Genomic DNA, 20886 nt, shown 5'->3' with positions numbered 1-20886 from the left:
CACAAATTTAAAAATTGTGTTTTTAATCCAACATCTAAATAATTAATATAAATGCTGGACTCTACTTCTATCTTCAAAGAATTCCATAAGGCTATTCTAACAAGAGTTTCACCTTTGAAATCTATCCTCACTGTGCATTATTGCCTTTTTTATTTCTAAATGTTTATCTATTTTCTCATTTAAACTGGATTCTGTGTTTTTTTCCTACAAAAGATGTTAAACTGACTTTTCTATAGTTTGCCTGATGTGTTCCATCACCTATTTTAAAAACAGGAATTACTTTAGCAATCTGTCAGTCCTCTGAACTACACTTTTTTTCTGATGAGTTTTAAATACATGTAATATAACCTAGGCCACTCTTCCTGAGTTTATTTAAAATGCTGGATGTAATCTATCCAGGCCAGAAATTTTGTTCTCTTTGAGCTTGATCAATTTATTATTGTTTCTCCTCATTTTGTTTGTTTAATGTAGCTTTATCAATTCTAATTCCATCCTCTGATGTATTTATTTCTTTGGCAAAAACTGTAGCAATGTAATTGATGATTTTACTGCTTGCTGCTGTGTGGTCAGAGTCTTTCCTGACTCTGTCCATGATACGACACTCTCTCTAGTTTGTGTCTGTGTAGCAACCTTTCACCTGGAGCACAGTGAGCTGAGTTTTCATTTTTGCTATTCTGCATCATTTTTGGCAACATTGCTTTTTTTTGATTTCTCAAGTTCTATTATCTTTTATTCAGTCTACAAACCAAGTAGGTTTAAGATAAGATGAGATAAGTTAAGATATCTTTATATGTACATTGAAAAACACAGTGAAATACATCTTTTGCAGAGAGTGTTCTGGGGGCAGCCCCCAAGTATTGCCTTGCTTCCAGTGTCAACATAGCATGCCCACAACTTCCTAACCCGTACGCCTTTGTAATGTGGAAGGAAACCAGAGCACCCGGAGGAAACCCACACAGACATGGAAAGAATGTACAAACTCCTTACAGACAGTGACCAGAAATCAACCCTGTAATAGCGTTATGCTAACTGCTACTTATGTCCTCGTCGATTATCAACTAAAGCAAAAGAACAGGGTAACCAGAGAAATAAAGTGACATTTCCACATCTGTCACTGCAGTTTATTCTTGGAGTGATCACTTGGCTCAGAAGCTGCAGCATACCTGAAGAAGCTGGTACTAGGCTTTAGGCCAAAGATCTCATGAGGTCAGAGCTAAGAATGCTTTCTTTTTAGATATTGTAGGTGGGTCACTGAATCTACAGCCAGTAGACCCCAAGTTGGGTGGAAAGGGGTCACACAGCAACTGTCTTCCCAGGCCTGGACTGCTTGTTGGCCACTGCCTCTGGTTGCTTGCACAAAACCCTGAAAGCAGGAAGGTTTCCTCTTGGGGTGTGAGTGAACCACCCATTAAATTTGAGATGTGGACTTGGACAATCTGATGCCTGCCTACAGTGGGTATCTCAAGGCACTGGAAACATGCCATCAATGTCGTCTCTGCAAATTCACTGGAAGGATAAACAAAATAATGTAAACATCCTCTCCCAAGCCAACATCTCCAGTACCGATGTCCTAGTTATTGTTAGTTGGTTATGTTGGGCGTGCCATGTTGTTCACATGTCCGATACCAGATAGCCTGAACAAGCACTCCATTCTGAGCTCTGTTGTGAGGTGAGATCAGTAGGCAGGCAGAGAAAAAGATTCAAGGATATGCTCAAAGCTTCCTTGAATAAGTGCATCATCTCCTCTGACTCATGGGAATCTCTGGCTTATGATAGCTCAAGGTGGAGAAGAAGCATTCAGGATGGTGTTGAAAACTTTGAGATCATGCATCAGAAGCACACCCTGCATAAGCAGCAAAAGGAGAACACTACCTCACACACTACCCATCCTCTTTATTCATCAGCCACTTTCTGGCCCATCTGTAGAAGAGTAGATTGTTCCCACATTGGCTTCTTTACCCACCTCAGAAACCACAAAACTGGAGTGGAAACAAGTCATCCTCAACCATGGGAGACTGCGTAAGAAGGAAAAGAAATTACAGTGAGCTCATTTCAGGCAAAATGTATGGAGAGTGAATACTAAGGTTCTTTTGACAATGTAATTTTTAGAAAAAAAAATCACAAAATTCGATGTTACTGTTTCCAAAATCTCTGCACTATTTTTCTTTTGGGGTTGCATGCCCAGAATCCATAGTGTTGCTCTTGTTTATTCTGCTGAGCTTCTTTGCTGATGTTTACTGAGCCAAGAACCAGGCGGTAACCTTCTGATCTTAATGCCTCCGGTGTTCATTCTGCTTTACTCTTGTGTCTGCAGATGAATTTTATGAATTTGCTTTCCTAACACAGAACGGGAAATATTCCAGGGCTCTTGAACTCCACCTATAAAATCCTACTATACATTTTCATCGTGTGAAGCGCTAATCCATAAAATTTATCCTCAGTTTACATCTCAGTTTCAGCAGGAAAGCTGCTCTGATAAGATCACTTGCTGAGCTGTGAGAGACCATTGGAGTGTGAAAGTCAGGAACAACATGAAGTAGAAGCTTAGTGGAAGTGACTGGAGCATAAATAATGCCATTTTCAGTTATTTATTTCTATGGCAATTTAAATTTAAATGTAATTCAATGTGCTTGTTTCAAAGTTTCAGAACAAGCAGCTATTAACATTTTGGTGTTTTAATTGAGGTCTAGCTTGAGTTAGTAGCAGGTCAAATAGAATGGTTAATGGGTCAAGTAATTGATCAAAGAAGTCCTCCACTAACCTTCCCTCATGGCACACAACTGACCCCTGAAAATAAAGATCCCTGGGTGAACCCTTGGAAGCACGAATCACTTTCTTTATCTTGGAAGCCACCTCTCAGTGAAGGCAAGCATCAGTTACGCAAGTCATCATTCCCTCCAGTGTGTGAGCAGAGCCTTGGGCTGATTAAGGAAAGGAGTATTTAAAGTCCAAGATCCCTTACCCAGCAAGAAGGTCACAGTGAGGATCATAGGGTCTCTGTAATCATGGTCATATTCAAGAAAGGAAATGTCTGATTGTGGTAATTACAGTGGGATAACCATGCTGTCTGCCACAGAGAAAGTTGTCACAAGGATCCTCCTCAATCATCTCCTCCCAGTGGCAAAAGAACTTACCCCAGAGTCAAAATTTGGTTTCTAGTCATCAAGGGGTTCAATGGGCAAGATCCTCATCTGAACAACAAATGCAACCACAGTCCAGGGGCTTTTACCTCCTCACTAAAGCTTTTGCTTCAACTAACCAAGAAAGGTGACATGCAATATGTGATCCTAAGCAATGGGTCCACAACAAACCCAATGCCACTGTGGGCTGGCCTAAAACAAGGCTGTGTTATTGTACCAATCCCTTGGTCAAACTTCTTTGCTACAACACCAACAAGTTTCCCATTGTAGTGGAGTGAATTAAAAAGAATTAATGAGAAATTGTTCAAATTTCATCGCCTCCACTCCAGAAACTAGGTCACCCCAAAGCTCACATAGTGATTTATAATGCACAAATGACACTTGCATATGTGCACACTAGGAGGCGGAACTTTAAATCATTGGTCATTCCTTCACTGATGCTTGTGAGAGGACAAGCCTTGTACTAAGCATTTGGAAGACAAGAGTCCTTCATTCCTGCCACACAAAGCTGCCATCTGACAAATCAGATCCGTGAAAAGACTCTGGAAAACATGGATCACTTTCCATATCTCAGGAACAGCCAGGCAAAGATGATGAAATACATGAGTACCTCCAGGAGGCCACCACTGCCCTTGGCTGACTGAAGAAAAGAGTCTTTGAAACAACAGCAAGGTTGCAGTAGTGATCCCTGCCCTTCTGTATGCTTCAGAGACATAGACAACCACAGTAGGCACCTCATAAAATTTCAGAATGTCACCAATGTTGTCTCTGCAAAATCCTCCCAAATCATTAGCCAGATAGGTGAACCAACATCAGGACCATCTTGCCTCTTATAATCAAGGCTCTGGTCTCCAGTGGATCCACATGCCTGGCACCAGACTCTTGAAAGAGACAATCAATTCTGAGCTCTTTCATCGCAAGAGATCTTCAGGAGGACAGAGAAAGCCTCCTCGAAAATATATAACATCACCTCCAACTCATGGTAGTACCAGGTCTATGATCATTCAAAATGGAGGAGGAGCACCTTGCAGAGCCTAGAACACCTTACGTCTGTATAATGAAAGGACGCAGAAGCCATATGACAACAGCAGAAGGAATGCACAACATCCCAAACAACCCACCCATCTCCCCACCTGTTTCAGAGTCTGTGGATCCCACAAAGGACTCCTCGGGCAGTTCAAAATCCACAGAACTCGAGTGAAAGGAAATCATCCTCAGCACTGTGGTCCTGCCTAAGGCAAAGAAGAAATAGATTATGTGACTAACATTAAGTGCTTGGTGTGTTTTAATTGTTTTAGGATTCGGTTTATTTTCCTGTGGCCATTGGGTTATTGTGCTAAAGTGAATGATATGTTTGAGCTAAAAATCAGAATCAGATTTATTATCACTGACATATGATGTAAAATTTTTTGTTTTGTGGCAGCAGTGCAGTACAAGACATAAAAATTGCTATAAATTACAAGATAAATAAATAAATAATGCTGAAAAATAGGAATGATGAAGTAGTGTTCATGGACTGTTCAGAAATCTGATGGCAGAGGGGAAAAAGCTGTTCCTAAATCACTGAGTGTGGGTCTTCAGGCTCCTGTACCTCCTCCTCAATGGTAGTAACGAGAAGAGGGCATGTCCCAGATGGTGAGGGTCCTTAGTGATGGATGCCGCCTTCTTAAAGCACCGCTTCTTGAAGATGTCCTCAATGGTGGGGAAATATAAAGGTCAAAATTATGTTGCAAGTGGCTACTGGAATTTGAAAGGCTGAAAGATTTTAGTACAGGAGAGATTTCAGGCCTAACAGTATCCATACTATATTAGACACTGAGAGACTGCATTGCAGAGACTCATGTGACGTGTACAGAGAACATTATGAGCCATTGGAAACCCCTGGTGTATCTGGTCAGCACGTTTCACAGTGTTGTAAAATTGATTCTTATTTGTCAAACTGAGTGCATTGAAGCAACAACTGACCACATTGCAAGAGAATGGGAATTTCTGGCTTGGACTCTGCACAACACCCTCACCTAAAGGGCAATGCAAGATAGTTCATGGCTCAAGGATAATGTTCAAAGAAGTTAGATGGTCATTGCCAGGAATATAAGGTGATATAGGACCCACTGGAACCCAAACATTATTGGAACTGTTTAACAGATCCATAAGGGGTAGAATTCGGGGTGGAGGTGAAGAAGATAGGTTGTTCCTTGTCCAGATCTTGGCATCACAAAGCCTTAACTTAAAAATAAAGTGGGCAGTCAACCTACTTCTTTTAATTAATTTGTCACTGCCAATAGCAGAATTTTCTGTCCATCCCCGTGTCCTGAACTGACGTGGTAGTTAAAACTCACCTGTATTGGTGTCTGGAGTCCCATGTAGGTCTGACCAGGTAAGGATGTGTTTTACAACAGTCCAGTTCTTTAAAGCCATTACACTTTTCCTTTAAATTCCAGATTTTAGTTAACATATTTAATTACTTAAATACCTCTAATCACCATGTTGGGGTTTGATCTCATGTTTCTGCATCAGATGGTCCAGAGCTCTGGCTACTAGTCTCATTATTTAATTGCATCTCTACTGTACCCACTTGAAAGTGAAAGCTTGGCTAGTACAGGCTAGCCATTTTTCTATGGAGACACAAGAAGCTGTAGATGCTGGAATCTGGAGCAACAAACAATCTGCTGGAGGAACTCAGCGGGAGGAAAAGAATTGTCAATGTTTTGGGTCAAAGATCTGCTTCAGGACTGAGAGTGGAGAGGGGAGATGGCCAGCATAGAGAGGAGGAGGGGAGTGGTGAGACGGGAGCCCGAGGTGATTGGTGGACTGAGGAGGGCTGTAAGGTGACAGGCAGGTTGCATCAGGTAGGGCAGGGGAGCAGGGCTGGAGTTGGGAGACAGTGGCAGGAGAATGAGAGATGGAGCCAGACAAAGAGAGAGAGAGGGAAAAAAAATGGAGAGGCAGATGGAGCGAAGTGGGGGGAGGGGAGTGTGAAGGGCAGAGATGGCTGCTGGAGGGGGAGATATGCAGGAACACAAAGGGCCACCAGTGCTGGACTCTGATAAGTAAAGGAGGTGAGAATGGAAACCACTGGGGAGAGGTGAATGGCAGATGGAACCACCAGATGGGGGTGGGGGAGTGTGAACTGTTTGTATAGTGGGTGGATGGAACCAGGAGGGGGAGGGGGACAAGGAGGGGTGATGGGGGGCTGGAAAGGGGAGTGTTGAGGGAAAGGGGACAAAAATGGAAGGGCTGGAGGAGGGTCGGAAGGAGACACAGAGAGGGGAGGAAAGGGGAAGGGGGTAACAACTGATTGGAGGGGACGGTTACCTAAAACTGGAAAACTCAATGAGCATTTTGTCATGTGTGAACCCTTCCTCTCTGTTCAGACTTGTAGGGCCACAATTCTGCTCTGCTGGTTCAAGCACGATGTGATGGAATCCACCAGGTTGAAAGAAAAGGCTGCAATGCCGTAGGGACCAGGTCATACTGGAGGCAGTGACTCAGATGAGGGGATGATCCCTTGCCATTCCCACGCATCTAATGTATCCTAAGAAATTGCTCTACAAGAACAGAGTCGCCTCACATTCATGGTTCCTAAGTGCTTATTGAGCTGTTCTGAAAACCAGTAGATCCCTCAAGAGAGATTACCTCTTCTCTTTGACATTCTAATGTTTTACTGAATCTATGACAGAACATACACCAACTCTCATAAAGAGATGATACTTGGGAAAGCCAAATTGTTCTCCTATCTAAAGCCAGGGTCTCCTATCTCAACAGGGTTGGGAGTTGAAGAGGTTGGGTTTGGGGGGGGTGGTGGTGTTGTGGTTTGGGGTGGCAGTAGTAGTTCTATCTTGCTCACCATGGGCATTCAACAAGACAGAATCTTTTCTCTGTTTTCCATTTCATCAATATGATAGTAGGTGTAGAATTGCATGTCCTAAATTTCTGCCAAAAATAAACCTAAAGTTGAAGTGAATATCGTTAATATAATCCTGGTGTGTCAGTAGTTTGCCTGACACACTAGGATTATATTACAGTAGGAGTTCATGCTGGACTTTCTTGTGTTCAGTCAACAAATGCAACAGCCACTCATGGACAAAATAAATCATTGGGAATATATTAGCACTGGAACAAGTGTGGGTGATCATGTGTTACATGAAAATGGTGAGAGATAATAAAAATGGGTTCTGGTGCGCCCATATGTTGTTCACAGAATATCCTGCAAATCCATAGGATTGGCAGAGCTTTCCTTTCTGGGCAGTGTGGGAAAATGTTTGACTGTATCTACACTGATCATTATTTACAATGTCTTTCTGTTTTGTTTTTTGTTTCTCCTAAGATATCCTAAACTCTGTGTCATCAAGGTGCTTGACCTCCGAGCGAATTGGACTCACTGTAGCTCTTGTATGAACATGGTGCCATCTATTTCAACACTGCTTCCAGGTTTCCACTCGTGTTTCCATTACTTTTCCTGTCGCACAAACAAAGTAATAATATTTGGACAGACTCCTTTTATTGATCAGATTTGCATATCACTTAATTTTTCCCAGGGAATCTAGTGGTGAGTAATTAAGTTGAATTTGAAGCTATGGAGAGTTTATGAGACAATGAAAAAATATGAAAATATTTGAAAAATCACTTACGCTCATTGTGGTTGTCAGATCAAGGCTGCTTTTCAATAAATAACTCCTCTCTTCTGCCCTGTCAACAATCAGGTCATGCTTTCTATCTTCCTTGTTTTATGGTGCTGTGACAGTTACTGTCAGTTACTATATGGATTCTCTGCAGACACTGGGATTTTTAATTTATCTTGATGTGTAATAAACTCCAATAATTTCCTTCCAGATCCATTGGACTTAAATCAAATAACTGTGCCAAGCTTTTCTGCAACAGCTTCCAGTTGTTTTTGACTTTCTGAAAAAACAATTCTATGCGTGCAATGTTCTTGGTTGACATCATACAAATTATATTTTCACTCACCCTGTTTAAGTCATCACTTTTACATAATTGTATTAAGCATGCCAGATTCCTTTTACAAAGCTCTATGACTGTTAGTCATGCAATAACTTTCCTGCAGGTCCTTTGCAAGAAGCTTCAGCCACTTAACCAGGCACTTAACCCTTTCATTCCAGGAAGGAGGACATAATCACACTTACACTTTTTAAACTCTCTTTCTGTTACATGATCACAAGTTCATTGCATAGTTATTACCCCTTTGAGATCCAATATAATCTCGATTTGATAGTCTATTAATACAAATGAAGGTCAAGGGCAGCAGTTTTTTTAATCTAATGTCATATATTTGTATATGTCTATCCTGTCAACATCAACGAACTATTCCAAATATTTCTAATGGACACGTTCCAAAGAATCATAGCCACACCCTAGAGCAGCACATTTCCATTTCTAGTCACCTGTTGGAGGATGGATTACAGGGGTGCTGTGACTCCTTCAAAGCCACTTTGGTCACTGATCCAAAGACAGATGACAGCAGTGAGAGCTCATGTGAGCACAAGCAGAGTTTGCATGCTAGAAATTAGGGTCTTCACTGGAATACTCCTTTGTTAGTTGCTGCTGTGGGTGCTGAGACCTCAGCCATCAGCTACTGCACAATGTGTGGGTCTGCAGGTTTTGGAATAGAGTTAACCGCAACTCCCAAGCTCCATACAAGGTTGCAGCATGACTCCCCATATTCCTTGGGGATGATGTCCTTAACATTTTGCTGTACTTGCTCATTATCCTCGACCTCTAGGCTGCCCCACTGAAACCCTCCTCTGAGTCCTCTGCTGTATAGAGTTCATGTGGTTTCCTACCATACGATGCCTTGGCTATTGGCCACTTATGCCTCCTACACACTTCAAATGTTCCCAGGTGTGGGAACAACAATCACATGTGTTTCTGTCACACTTGCCATTATGTGGATACATCACAGCACATGTGATTAATTTACATACAAATTTGACACGATATATGGAGAGAATAGGACTTTTTATTGCGAATGACGTTCTGGAAATAGAGAATTGTATGGCAATATTCTGTGCCTGCGCATTTTCATTAAGGGAGCATAAGGACAATATCTTTTTGATGGAAATGATCTCTGAGACCTATTGCAAACTCATTAATCTGGCTACTCCACAGAGTACCAAAGATGTTTCATTCACTGAAGCAGTACAAACATTGAAGGATTCTTTCAATCCACAGTCATTTGAAATAACAGAAAGTTACAACGATGGTAGAAGGAAATAAGAGCTTAAAAACAGTCAGTGTATTAATGGATTTATTCTGACATTGCAACTTAGGTGAATTCTTCAAGTGTACACCATGGGACAGATTAATGTATGGCTTAAATGATGAGTGGATTCAGTCTGAATTATTAAGTACAGAGTCTTATATTTGATCTGGTTGGTAATAATACAACTTTAAAGTGAAAAATGCCAAGGAATCCCTTCCATCACTGGACAAATATGAGATGGTGGCTTATAATCAAAAGTCAGCAGCATAAATCCTGTTCCTGAACCAAAGTTAGGAACCATTCCTTGCAGGTGTTCTTCTTTAAGGAATGTAGTGAGAAAACACATGGCTGTCACGTGACAGTAACGACACTGACCCCCGCTGACTGGAGGACAGCATTGCTCCTCGGATCGGCAGTTATACCACTGTCAATCAAGGTGCAGCTCCACTCATCCCTCAGGTGTGAGAGTACCTTTTGTCTCTGAACTTGCTTGACCATTGGGTGTGGCAGGCACCTTTGTCCTTGACCCCAAAACCATTGGCCCATTTAAATCACTCAATGAGGCTCCACCCAGACTCCTAGCACCATAAAAAGGGTTGCAATCCCCTAGCTCTCTCTTTTTGATGACCCCAGGAGTAGTGAGACAACGCTGCAGAGATCACTGGTAAGACTGCATCACCATGTGGTTTGGGAGCATTTCACTCAGACTCAGGGAGCATTAAGGGCCAATGCTGGTGTGGGTCAAGCATTGAAGTATTATATCCTGAAGTTGTACATTGTTATTGTGTGCTTCTGTGTATCAGTGTGTGTGTGTGAGTGTATCTTATCCTAGTTGCAATCCCCCCTCATGTTTGCGGTCTCCTGCATGTGTATGAGTGCATATCTGTTCCCATCCATTCTGTCCCCGCATTTGCCTTTGTGATTAAACTAGCTTTGATATCCAAAGCTCGTGTCCAGAGTCCTTCATCCTTAAAGCTGTAAGGAACCATTTCACACAACAGGAAGCAACTTGTTACATATGTGAGAAGTGAGAGCATGTATATCCAAAACCAAAACAACAAAATAGAGCGGTGCTAGAAATGTAACCCTGTTCACAGGAGGGAAATTGGTCCAGCAGGTAAACATAAAGAAAGAGTAGGCAGAACATTGAAGTTGATTCAGAACAAGCATAACTAGTAAAAATGGCAGGAAGCAACAAAATTTCATGATCAAGGTACAGATAAATCAACAGCCAGTGGAGATGAATATAGAAGTAGCAGCAAATTGTTCTAATATGGGTAGAGGAAATTTAGTTGTATAACTTATTCCAGAAGTTGTTTATAGAACCAACCACTGTTTGTAAATATGTAAATGAATCACGTGTATGTGTGATGTAAGCAAACATGATAACTGACATTAATATCCGATAAAATGTTACTGTGCTCTGAAGCCCCTTGTGTCTCCTAGAGTTTATTTAATTCAACATCACCAGCTCTGCAGTTGTGGCTTGTAGACCACATAGTAATGCATCACATTAACTAAATAATGTAAATACTATTTGAAAGGATCATACTAAAGGTATCTAAGAACAGATGTCACCATGCGAACATCTGCTTCTCCACCTTGAACCCTTTAATTCAAACTGATCTGGGAAGCTGAGTCTAAGTTGTCTTTTGAGGGGGTCTGATGCTTCTCCAGTCCTTGATGCTTCTCATGCCCCAAAGCCTCTTCCCTCTGATGTTTCCAACTGATTCCAGGCAGAGCTAACAGAGGAAAGATCTTTGTATGTGGTCCTTCTGTAAGCCATGTTCTATCAAGCATGCGCTATAGACTTCAATGCAACACTACTTTAGCACAGCTTTTCTGACCTTAAAGAATTCTCAGTCTATTCTTTTTAAATGCATTTGCAATTTCAATTCACAGAGACCAGAACAAGTTTTACTGCCCAAGGGTTGTGTTGGGCTGCTAATGGACTGCTGAAAGGATGATTGGCCTGCTGAACAGGGAGGGGTGAAATCAAAGTTTTTTATTTTGGACCACTCTCATGTATTATGCTGCATCCTGCTCAAGAACAGGTATCATTGTCCTCCTCTCACCACTTTGTAATGACATAACTGTGCATCCTTAAGCAACAACTGGCATAAAGCATTAAAAAAAAGTCTTCCTTCATTCCTGTGTTTTCTTGCAGCTAACTGGCCGGCATTTTTCTCCGTTTGAGACGATGAGGTAAGGTGCACCTCCTGGAGAGCTGCGCTGAATGCAGGAAGCAGGAATTGGGATTCAAGTGGACAAAGCAGGATAATGAGTGGTTGTTTTCAGTCACCGCCAAGCTTCAATAAAGGCCTTCGTCTGCATCCTTGTTTAAGCACTAAAATATTCAGAAGGTTCAATTTAGATGGTTTACCATTTCGGCTGTTAAAAAAAGGGAAATAGTACAGATTTTCCATATTATCACAGACAATGTGCTGTCCCAGTGTGTGTCCTCTTCTTGGGTATCCCGTAGGGTCGATGGTGACTGACTTCCACTCGAGTTCTGAGGAGTGAAAGGTGCCGGTGTATGAATGCCTTTAACATGGGGTGGCCTTTGCATTCCAGCCACCAGCTGAAGTTGACAGAGCGAGACTTCAGTGCAGAGGTCAGGATGTCTGAGACAATTGGAGATCCGGCTTGTTGCTCGTGCGCGCGTGCATTTGCGCGCGCACACACATATACACGCACACGCACACACACTCACTTACACACACACAAAACACACACACACTCGCACTCATACACTCACACACAACACACACACACACACACACACAACACACTCACATACAACACACAACACACACACTCACACACACCCACTCACACACACACATACACACACACTAAAGACACACACACACTGAGCACACACAGATGCACTCACACATACGCAAAGACACAACCACACATGATCTGGCCCAAACCCTCTTCCTTGGCCCCTCTCCCTTGCTTACCCTTTCCCCAGACAACTCTTTCTTACTTCAGTCCACTCTCCCTCAGTGTCTTTCCCTCTATCCCCTTTTCCCTAAGTGCCTTCCTTCGTCTCCCCTACCATCTGCTCCACTCATGACGTCAGAGCATACAATATTGCAACATTAGGATGGAAAATGAAGCTTTCTTCCAATCAAATAAAAATTATGAATGGCCACTTGTAGTGCTATGAAACAGGAACAGAGTATTGTGATCAGAAGTGGGAAGGCTCTTTGCTTTGTTTTACTTTCCTGGTTAATTGTAGTGGCCATACTATTGTTCTTACTTTATGTAACCAACTTGGCAAGGCTAGGAATTGAACCCAAGACTTTCTGTATCAGATGGTCTAATGATACACAATATGCAGGTTTTACAAATCAGGCCAGCATGTGAACTCAGGCAGCAATCTTTTAACCAAAGTGCTCATGGATTATCTTAAGATATTAAGACAGTGACATTAGCTTGGTAGCCTCCATTGTTTAGGTGCTGTTTGGTTGGAACTTCATATCAGAAACTGTCATCTGAGTTGCGAGCTGTGAGTCTCCTGTAGTGGGGAGCTTTGTTCTTCTGCTGCTCAGCTTGTCTGATGAGTCGAATTATAATGAGGGGAGAGAAGGAGGGAAATAAGAGTTTCCTGCTTGCACCAACTGCAGTTCGTATACTGGAAGAGAATTTGGAATGAGTGCCATGCTGGCCACAGACTCTATGATGACAATATCCATAATCCCAAGGACAGTATAGTAGGCTAAGTGGCTACTGTAAAGTTACCCTTAGATTAGGCTAATGGCAAAAAGAAACAAAGGGGAATTGATGGCTATGTATGAGAGAATAAGATGCAGGTGTATAGGGAAATGGTAGCTGGCATGGTTCTGATGGGCTGAATGGCCTTTTTGTTGTTGTAGATGTAAGATAATGGCTAATACTCTGTTCTCCAGGGCAGTGAGCTGTTTGACCGAGCTTGTTCTGTGTCTGTCTAATGTTACTGTTAGCAGTTATGTGCCACCTTGCCTGTCAAGTGTGCCTGTGAGTGCTGCAGAATGTGCTGTAGTGAAGAGGCTGCCATCATTGAATAGTTGGCAATGTGTGCAAACTGTGAGCCTTGCAGGAATAAAGAGTATGTGAGGGTGTGAGAGGTCAGAGTGGGAATGGGATGGAGAATTAATGTAGCAGCAATTGGAACCTCAAGGTTACCTTTGCAGATTTGATAGAGGTGTTCTGCAAAGTAGTCACACAATTTGCATTTGGTTTGCTGGTTGGCCTGCTGGCTATTTCCAATATTCTCTTTTATTTTAGATTTCCAGCAACTGCTGCGTTCTACATTTCACAATTCCAACATTTTTTTCCTCTCTCCCCATCCTCATATCTCCTTCTGCCACTTACATCTCCTGCAGTCCTTTTCTGTTGGCTGCCGGTGACTAGAGGTGTTCCGTAGGGGTCGGTGTTGGGTCCACTACTTTTCACGTTATACGTCAATGATCTAGATGACGGAATTGAGGGCTTTGTGGCCAAGTTTATGGATGATACAAAGATAGGTGGAGGGGCAGGTAGTGTTGAGGAAGCAGGGAATCTGCAGAAGGACTTGGACAGGTTGGGAGAATGGGCAAAGAAGTGGCAATTGGAATACAGCGTAAGGAAGTTGCATGGTCATGCAATTTGGTAGCAGGGATAAAGGTGTAGACTATTTTCTAAATGGGGTGCGAATTCAGAAATCAGAGGTGCAAAGGAACTTGGGAGTCCTAGTGCAGGATTCCCTAAAGGTTAACTTGCAGGTTGAGTTGGTGGTAAGGAAGGCAAATGCAATGTTAGCATTCATTTTGAGAGGACTAGAATATAAAAGCAAGGATGTAATGCTGAGGCTTTATAAGGCATTGGTTAGACCACATTTGCAGTATTGTGAGCAGTTTTGGGCCCCATATCTAAGGAAGGATGTGCTGGCATTGGAAAGGGTCCAGAGGAGGTTTACAAGAATGATCCTGGGAATGAAAGGGTTAACTCGTGAGGAGCTTTTGATGGTTCTGGGCCTGTACTCACTGGAATTTAGCAGGATGGGGGGGGGTACCTCATTGAAACTTATTGAATATTGAAAGACTTGGATAAAGTGGACTTGGAGAGGAAGTTTCCAGTTGTGGGAGAGTCTTGGACCAGAGGGCACAGCCTCAGAATAGAAGGACGTCCTTTTAGAACAGAGATGAGGAGGAATTTCTTTAGCCAGTGGGTGGTGAATCTGTGGAATTCATTGCCACAGATGGCTGTGGAGGCCAAGTCATTGGGTATATTTAAAGCGGAGGTTGATAGGTTCTTGATTAGTAAGGGCATCAAAGGTTACGGGGAGAAGGCAGGACAATGGGGTTGAGAGGGAAAAATAAATCAGCCATGATCTAATGGTGGAGCAGACTCGATGGGCTGAATGGCCTAATTCTGCTCCTATGCCTTATGGTCAGATCATTTGCAGTTAACAAGCCTTCACTGCCCTCTCTCACCCAGCACCACCATCATTTACAACATGGTCTCTCTTGGCTTGGTCTGCACAGACTTTGCCTTTATACTCTCCAACCTTCTCTACAACTTAATACATGGATGTTTTCTAGCATTAACCTATGTCTGATGAAAGTTCATTAATCTGAAATGTTATCTCTATTTCTCTCCCTACAGAAGCTATCTGACTGACAGATCATTTCTGGCATCTTCTGTTTTTATTTCTGATTTCCAGCATCTGCAGGTTTTATTTTCTTTTTCCTGTTTGGTCATTGAGATTGTGTTAATAGATATCAGGATAAATTGTTTGGGCCCTGGGCTAGCCCGGGTTAATTGCAAGACCAGCACCTGTTTACCAGTGCTACCCAATTTAGTCCCCTGTATATTAAAAGGTATGGTGTGGAAACAACAGTTTCTTTATCATTAATGTATTCCAGCAAATAATGAGCAGCAGCTGGACCTAACTTTATAAGGAGTTATACCTCTGTTCATTCCTCCCCCATTCCTCTTCCCATCTCTCACAAGTGTGACCAAGAAGGATAGTATCTTTTACAGAAATTGACTTTATGCAGCTGCTTCTGGTTTGGACAAAATTAGAACCTCCTGTTTGAGAGCACTCAAGATTTTTTAAAAATCTGCCATTTTTGCAGCACTGATCATTCAACTGAGACAGAAGATTTGTTTCATAGCATTTCTACAAAGTGCTTTGGGATATTTTATTTTGTTAAAGGCACTATATAAACACACTATATTAATGAACTATTCACTATATAAAGTTAGTACATTAAATCCAAATGCATTACAGGTTTATTGTGGCCCAGATGTTGCTGTGTGGCCAGATGTTGCTGAGTGGGTCCTGGTGCCCGCACTTGCTGCTCAGATTCCCCATGACTCCACACTTACCTGTTTAAATCCAGAAGGCAGATCTTGCTGGCTGGAAGTACCTTGGACCCCACTGATGATGCCTTTCTTGAAGCCTGGGCCATGGGCCGAGTAATTGGGTCATGTGGGTAGGCCACAAAACTATTAAGGAGACCTTTGTGTCAGCAAAACTATGGCCCCCAGCTTTGCTGACTGCCAAAGCTGTCAAGCTCTTTGAATGGTTTGGTGTATCTCTGACATTCAAAGCATTCAAAAACTAACAAATATGTAATTATCAATTAAAGAAAATTTAAAATTATTAAAAGAATTTTAAAAATAGGGAAAAAACCAGGAGCACTTGGAAACACTCTTAAATAACTAAAAATTGTTACTGTTAGCATAAATAATTTAAAGATTGTAACTTACCTTATTTTTACCCTACCTCCTCATGGCTGAAAAATCTCCATTGAAGTGAATGGGTTTGAGGATCCTGTGCTGGGTCCAGCCTGGTGCAGGATCTATGATAAATGATGGGTAGTTTCAGTAAGTGTGTAGCCCAATAGTAGAGTGAATTGATATTCATATTGGTTTATTATTGTCACTTGTACTGAGGTGCAGTGAAAACCTGTCTTGCATGCTGTTCGTACAGATCAACTCATTACACAGTGCATTGAGGTAGTACAGGGTAAAAACAATAACAGAGTATAGAGTAAAGTGTCACAGCTACAGGGAACTGCATTGTAGGTAGGCAATAAGGTGCAAGGTCATAACAAGGTAGATTGAGGTCAAGAGTTCATCTCATTGTATGAAGGAATCATTCAATAGTCAATAACAGTGGAATAGAAGCTGTCCTTGAGCCTGGTGGTATGTGCCCTCAGGCTCCTGTATCTTCTGCCTGATGGGAGAGGAGAGAAGAGAGAATGACCCAGGTGGGTGGGGTCTTTGATTATGCCGGCTGCTTCACCAAGGCAGCGAGAGGTACAGACGAGAGTCCATGGTGTAGAGGCTGATTTCCATAATGTGCTGGGCTGTGTCCACAACTCTCTGCAGTTTCTTGCGGTCCTGGGCAGAGCAGTTGCCATACCAACTCATGATGCATCCAGATTGGATGTTTTCCATCGTGCATTGATAAAAGTTGATGACTGTCAAAGGGGACATGCCAAATTTCTTTAGCTCCTGGTGAGCTTTCTTGGCCGTGGTGTCCACATGGTTGGACCAGGACAGGCTATTGGTGATGTTCACTCCTAGGAACTTGAAGCTCTCAACCCTCTCAACCTCGGCACTGTTGATGTAGACAGGTGCATGTACACTACTCCTTTTCCTGAAGTCAATGATCAGCCCTTTTGTTTTGCTGAAATGTTGTTGTCATGACACCATGTAACTAAGCTCTCTATCTCCTTCCTGTACTCCGACTCATTGTTATTTGAGATACGGCCCACTACGGTGGTGTCACCTGCAAACTTGTAGATAGAGTTAGAGCAGAATCTGGCCATGCAGTCATGAGTATATAGGGAGTAGAGTAGGGGGCTGAGGATGCAGCCTTGTGGGGCACCAGTGTTGGGAATAATCGTGCTGGAGGTATTGCTGCCTATCCTCACTGATTGTGGTCTGTTGGTCAGAAAGTCAAGAATCCAGTTGCAGGGCGAGGTGTTGAGTCCCAGGTCTCGGAGCTGATGGTCTCACCAGCTACAATCTATCAGTAGGTTCTGTATTTATCACCAGATGTGTCAAAGTCCGAAACTTGCTTGGGGGAAATATCAGTAGCTTTGCAGGGAACTGCTGGTATCTACCAGATAGGTGTGGCCCTGCAAAACTACCTCTCCCTCCCATAAGGTTCAAAAAATACAATAAGAGCCTGAATCCATCTGTATCTGGTCAGAGTCCATTGCTCTCAGGAGTAGCTAACTGCAAGAGTCTCCAGGTATATTCAGAAAAGGCAGAACTCTCACACAACCAATGCAGCTGGAATTCTCATCAGGCAGGTGTTAATAATATAAGCAAGGACAGTTTTTAACAAAATGTTAACCTCATTGTTCTTTCTGCAGGTATCAGAAAGATATGCTGAGCCTTTCTCACCATTTTCAGATTTGTTTCCAGACCTTAAGCTTGTTTTGCTTTTTGTTTAAAATAGGATGGTGTCTGGCTGGAACCACAGCTGATAACTGCAGAATAAATACCATCGCAGATGCTAGATTCCAGAGTGGTGTACTGACCTTAGAAACTTGAAAAAGCAGGAGGGTTAGTGAACTGAACTATTTTATCCTGTGATAAACATCCAACCCCATATTTGCACTATCACGAGACAGCTCACCTGAATAACATTGCCCATCTTTACCCCTTCCTCAGCTTATCTACAACTGCAACCTTCATCCTTGCCTTTGTTGTTTCTGGCTTTGAGTATTCCTTAGCTGGCCTCTTGCCCTACACCACCAATAAAAATGCACTCGATCAAAACTTAACAGTCTGCATCCTGAAGCTCACCTTGCGCTCTTCAGACCTGTGCTCCTTGATCCAGCAAAACCACAACTTTAAGGCCTTTGTTTACAAATCTCACCCCTCCTTTCTTTGCCACCCCTTCTATCCCTAGAAGCTTTCAAAATTCAGATTTTCTTCAATTCTGACATCTTGTGTGTCTCAGGTCATCGCTCCACCATTACTGGCTGCACTTTGAGCTGCCTATGTTCTAAGTTCTAGAATTAGCTCCTTAAAACTCATTGCCTTTCTACCTTTCTCTCCTCCTTTAATGCATTCCTCAGAATCTACCCCTAATATCTTACAATATCTCACCGGACCGGCACAGTGGTGTAGCAGTTAGTGTAACGCTATTACAGCGCCAGCGACCTGGGTTCAATTCTGGCCACTGTCTGTAAGGAGTTTGTATGTTCTCCCCATGTCTGCGTGGGTTTCCTCCCACATTCCAAAGACATACGGGTTAGGAAGTTGAGGGCATGCTATGTTAGCGCTGGAAGCTTGGCGACACTTTCAGTCTGCCCCCAGAACACTCTACGTAAAAGATGTATCTCACTGTACATGTGACTAATAAAGGTATCTTACCTTACATGGCCCAGTTCGACTTGGTTTAGCAAGGTTCCTGTGAAGTGCCTTGTGATGTTTTCCTATGCTGACAATGCCATTTAAATGCAGATTGTTGCTGATGCTTTTATTGCTTTTTGTTAAATTTTGTTCAATCCTTTACTTAGACATTAATCTTATTTATTTTGATGAAAAATGTAATAATATTCCAGCTGCCTCCTCCCCTAGATTGAATGCACTGCATTGCCACAGTTTCAGTTACTTGCAGATCAGGCTTATTCCCAGATGGGCTACAACACTCAGTAGCTTGTACAGCTTGTGGCTCCAGATGCACACAATAGTGCGGCAACAGTCCAAGAAAACATGAATAGGCGCTCTGACCATCTGGACCAATAATTACGGTGCAGGTAATTTCTGTCAGACTGGCTGTCAATATACATGAAGAAACCAGGTGCTAAATATTCCTCCACTTCAGTGTTGTGATCTTACATCACTGGAAAGGAATTGTTAACATCCAAGAATATTTTTTCTCATTTTCATTTTTCTTCTGCACAAAATAAATTGACGTTCTAATCTCCAACATATATTGATTATCAGAAGATCTTTGACACATTGTGCCTGGAAAATCATAAAAAGGCTATGATGACTTTTCCCAAAGAGCCAACTCACATTGACACTAATTGGGGACAGATACTGTGGCTCTGACACTGTGGCTGGTCCATGGATAGTGCATGTAACAGTAGTGGTACAAGTTGCTCTCAAATTATAATGTGAGCACAGCTCCTTTCACACAATATCACTACCCACCCAGTGTACTGTGCTTGAAGCAAATAGATAGGGTATCTGTTGCCAGCAGCTTTTAAGGAGGTTGTGTGGGTTTTGAGTTTCTGTTGTAAGAAGTGCTGGGGAGGAGTGTAATACAAGAGCAGCCAGCTCCTTGGAGCAGGCAAGGAAGGGATTTCAGGAAACTCAGGAAGGTAGCAGGGTGAATGTAATCATATTTTTAAAAATTGCAATGGTATCTTAAAGCAGAGCGTAGCAGCACTGCAGTGCAAGCCGGATGGAGCCACACTGAGAAAGAAAGGTGGTGTGAGAAGGAGAGTATCCTGCATTCTGGAAGCCATTCACTTTCTCTTCAGACACATGGCCTATCCACATATAAGCACTGCATGGTGTTGCTGCCATGTTGGCCTCTTACCCTGTGGTCAATGAAATGGGACAAAGCATGTGTGCCAATGCAAGGTTCCTAGAGGCTCTCTGTTCACAGGCTCATATCAAATTCTTGATTGCAATAATCAAATGGGATATTATCCATTTCTACCACACAAGTAGTTGGGATGTAAAGAGCTAGTGAGCCAAATTAAAGATAAAACAGAAGGTGGTGTGTCATTTTTCAGGTGTAAATTCAAACAAGTGGAACAACTGTCCCAATCTTCCCAGGGTTTGATCCCACTGTTAAATTTGTGGGCCTATTTGTTCAAGTAAATTAGGGGGCCTGACGCTTGTTGAAGGCCAAACTCTGCAGTGAGGGAGCAGGTGTGGAACACACATATATATATATATACATATATACATATATATATATATATATATATATATATATATATATATATATATACATACATACATACACACACACACAAATAAATATGCGCGTGCGCGCACGCGTGCACACACACACACATACACACACACACACACACACACACACACACACAGGATTTTTCAATGGTCTTCCTGGTCACCAGTAAAAGGTGAAATGAGAACTTCAGCTGGTACAAAAAAAGAGCAGAAGAGGTGGTGAGTGATTGCCAAGTTATTGCCCCTGTGGCTCACTCCAACCCTCTGACTTGGAGCCCGCTTCTAGTCTGGGAAGGAAATTTGCTGTCCTTACTCAGGTCTGATCTATGTGTCACTCCAACTGTCCTCTGAAGTGTCTTAGCAAACCATCCAGGAACAATTACTGATGGGCAATAAATGCCATGACTTGACTGTAATGCCTCTATCCTGTGAAAAAATGACAAAAGAAGCATCTTGACAAAGATGCCCATTTTGTCAGTAAGCTAACAGGTGTGCTCAGGCCTCATTTGGATTGTATCCTGAGCTATCTTCCTCTGGTCTGGGGGCTGATTTCTGCTGTGAAGTTAGTGAAGGCGGGCTGGTACTATGCAATTT

At 42.4% G+C, this 20886-nt stretch overlaps 1 protein-coding gene across 1 annotated transcript in view; it reads left to right on the top strand.

The window, feature by feature from the left end:
• Positions 1-11698, top strand: part of LOC127576244 (fibroblast growth factor 9) — a 198536-nt gene extending 186838 nt beyond the window's left edge. The window contains exon 5 of the transcript XR_007957196.1: positions 11528-11698. The gene's annotated coding sequence lies outside the window, so the exon portion shown is untranslated. The remainder of the gene's footprint in view (positions 1-11527) is intronic.
• Positions 11699-20886: the final 9188 nt, after the last annotated feature.

This window comes from Pristis pectinata, chromosome 11 (assembly GCF_009764475.1).
Source record: "Pristis pectinata isolate sPriPec2 chromosome 11, sPriPec2.1.pri, whole genome shotgun sequence".
Lineage (NCBI taxonomy): Eukaryota > Metazoa > Chordata > Chondrichthyes > Rhinopristiformes > Pristidae > Pristis > Pristis pectinata.
This window is presented reverse-complemented; position numbering and strand designations above follow the sequence as displayed.